Source organism: Panthera tigris, chromosome C1 (genome assembly GCF_018350195.1).
Source record: "Panthera tigris isolate Pti1 chromosome C1, P.tigris_Pti1_mat1.1, whole genome shotgun sequence".
Classification (NCBI taxonomy): Eukaryota; Metazoa; Chordata; class Mammalia; order Carnivora; family Felidae; genus Panthera; species Panthera tigris.
In genome coordinates, this window is record NC_056667.1 from 174866838 (window position 1) to 174869966 (window position 3129).

Consider the following 3129-nt stretch of genomic DNA (forward strand, 5'->3'; position numbering starts at 1 on the left):
AAAAAAAGATTATTACCTCCCAGTTGATTGATTTCTACTATATAATGTCAATCTTACGCAATATAATAAAAACTCCATCATTAGCTGTTGATTTCCTCCATCGCTCTTTTGAATCTTAAAATGCAGAGGAGGGTTACTTAGACAAACATGAAAAAAATTCAACCCAAATAAACTGTGCAAAGTGATTCCTAATAGTTATAAATGCATTTCGTCTAAACTATCCAAATAAGTAGCTATGGGATAACCACAGGTATTGATCCAACGCTGGTAAGGGGTTTTGTTTTTGCAGCTTGGTAAAAGGTCTGCACTTGTATAGTAGGTAAGAAGTCACAGTTTAAGGATGCATGCTCTGTAAATATTCACTACATATACACATTTAGCATCTGCAAACACTAGAGATGTACATTATCAGTGTACCCTCAAAAGTCAGGCACAGTTTTTAAAAATGAAGTAACTTGATTCTTAACATCCCCAGGAATCCTTCCTGAAAAGTTTTGGCAGCTACCAATAAATCATTTCCATTGTGCCAGGGTTACAAGATCTCTGGGGCCTTTAGGGTTTGTTGAAAATGGATTTGTTGGCTTTTAGTATAGCTACTGCATCTTTCACTGCATGGTAGATAATATCCTTCACCTATAATTTATCTTCATGATTGGTATGAGTCTGTGACAGATAAGAGAATTCCTTAGTAAGCCAGAAACATTGTTTAAAATGCTCTGAGAAACAAAATCATCAACCACTTGATACAGCTAAATAAGTTATGAACCTCATATGGAGTTCCTGTTGGGATAATTACCACATCTCTGAGAAACTTACAATTTCCCAGCCTTCAACTTCATACTCTTGATGAAGATGTTTTCTTAGTGATAGGTCTAAACACCAGATCTGATTAGTAAGATCGTGGTTGCTGGGTTTTCCTGAATTTGCTTTTCTGATAACTTTTAAAGAAATGCTAATAACTTCTCTGTGTCTTTAGTGGTATGTATGTACCAGAAGGTTCTTGGCTTCTCTTTTCCTTCAATAAATTGCTTTTTTATGAGTTCATGAAAATCTCTATCTTGGAAAGTTTTAAGGACTTCTCAGTCACTGTCCTTTTGAAATTTCCACATAGACCATGACACCAGCTGCAACAGATATATCTCAGTAAAGATGTTATTCCACATTTTTGATCTTCCAGAATAATTAGTCTACAAGCACCATACATCTTGGTACCCCAATCTGGCCAAAGTATTTTGGTAGCCTAGAGGAAAAAATGCAGTTCACCATCTCACCTCGTGTACTCAAACAATGGAATGTTGGCCACCAGATCATCAAACCTGTAAGGCATTATAGCTCTAAAATTTCTTCCTGGTAACCAGACCTTAAGTTTCAAAATCACTAATTCTTTTTCATTTTTCAAGAGATTTGGAACACTTCAAGTACAATTCAAAAGTCTCCTTTTGTGACTTCAGTGATAATTTCGTTTGTCCTTGCTATTGATTGAATGTGTCTCCCCCAAAATTCATTTTTTGAATCTAACTCCCCAATGTGATATTTTGAAGTGGGGCCATTGGGAGGTGATTAGACTCTGTCCTTATGAATACATCAGTGCCCTTATAAAAGAGACCCCAGAAAGTTCCCTTGCCTCTATCCTGGGAACACACAGCAAGAAGACAGTCGTCTATGAACCAAGAAGTGGCCCTCACCAGACACCAAGTCTTTCAATACCTTGAACTTGGACTTTCAGTCTCCAGAACCATGATAAATAAATGTTTGCTTTTTAAGCTATCCAGTCTATGGTATTTTATTATAGCAGCCCAAATAGACTAAGATAGTCCTACAATTAACTAGATCAACTTACTGGTTATCAAACTCTTTGATGAGGGAGTAAAGTTTTCAAAATTCAGCCTTCAATTTATGATGCATCCAGACACCATTACTGGCTACCCTGTTTCCCGTACTCCTTGAAAACATTCCAGTTCCTCTTATTTTTGGGATCCTGCAAGCACAGTAAGCAATTACCACACAGCCAGTAGTGAGGAGTTACCAGAATGTCATGCTTAGTATCAATCCTTGAGGTTCTTCCATAAATCAGAGAAGTCTTATTTTCTACCAAAGAAGGAAAGATATCAAGGATTTTTTATGCATTCTTTTGTCCATTTTGTCTTTGTTTTCTGTGTTGACATTCCCTCTTGTTGAGTCTGCTGGCCAATGTAAAGGAAAAGTGCTGGTTGGACAGGTCAGCTTTATGCTGTTGGCTGGCTCGGAGGCTGCACCCTTGCCCACAGCTGCTGCTTCCAAGACTGAGGGATTCTACAGAAGCATAACACTAAGAATAGGTTTTTCCTCTCATTAAAGGTGTCTGTTTAATGTCTTCTTCTGAGGCTAGCTTTGAAAAGAGCTTGAATTTACTGTTTTAACAAGGACAATTTGCCTCTATCCCACATTTGATCTTACAAAATGAACAGTCTCCAACATTATAAAGAACTTTTCCAAGACTGACCTGTGTAGGCATCAAGTTCCTTGCTTCATATACCTGACTCTTCATTCATCCCAGCCGAGGAAAACCTTGTAGGTAATACTCTCTTGGCAATTTTTGCTTTTCATTTGGTAGCAATCCGCACATACTCCAAATTTATAGTGAGGATACACCCAGTGCAAGTTGAAGATGGTAGTATTGCACACATCACATATTTCTTAAATATCTTTGGAAGCCCACCCACCAGCAACTCTGTAAGAGCTGTTCTTAGTGTGACTCCATGGTTGAACCAGCTTCTTTTTAAGAAATAACAATTTGACATCGTGGTCCCCAGTTTTGGCCAGCACACGATATCCAAATCAGTCGCCACCACATTTTTGGTTAAAAGTAACCATCAGCTAATTGTTCATTGTTATTACAAACCTTCTTACAAAGAGGCAACACAGGAAAAACAAGCAAATAAACAAAACTATACGCGCACGCGCGCACATACACACACACACACACACACACACACACACACACACACCAGGTTCTAATAACTTAACAAATAAGGTTTCCTAAGGTTTGTGTGAGGAGACTTGTGATCACATAGCTCCCTTTTCGTATTCATCACTTACCTCAGAGAAATAGTGACTAAGATGATGAAATTGACATTATTTCAGTGATAG

The 3129-nt window shown here is 37.9% G+C and overlaps 1 pseudogene; it reads right to left on the minus strand.

The window, feature by feature from the left end:
* Positions 1-552: 552 nt before the first annotated feature.
* Positions 553-2849, minus strand: LOC102967653 (annotated as a pseudogene).
* Positions 2850-3129: the final 280 nt, after the last annotated feature.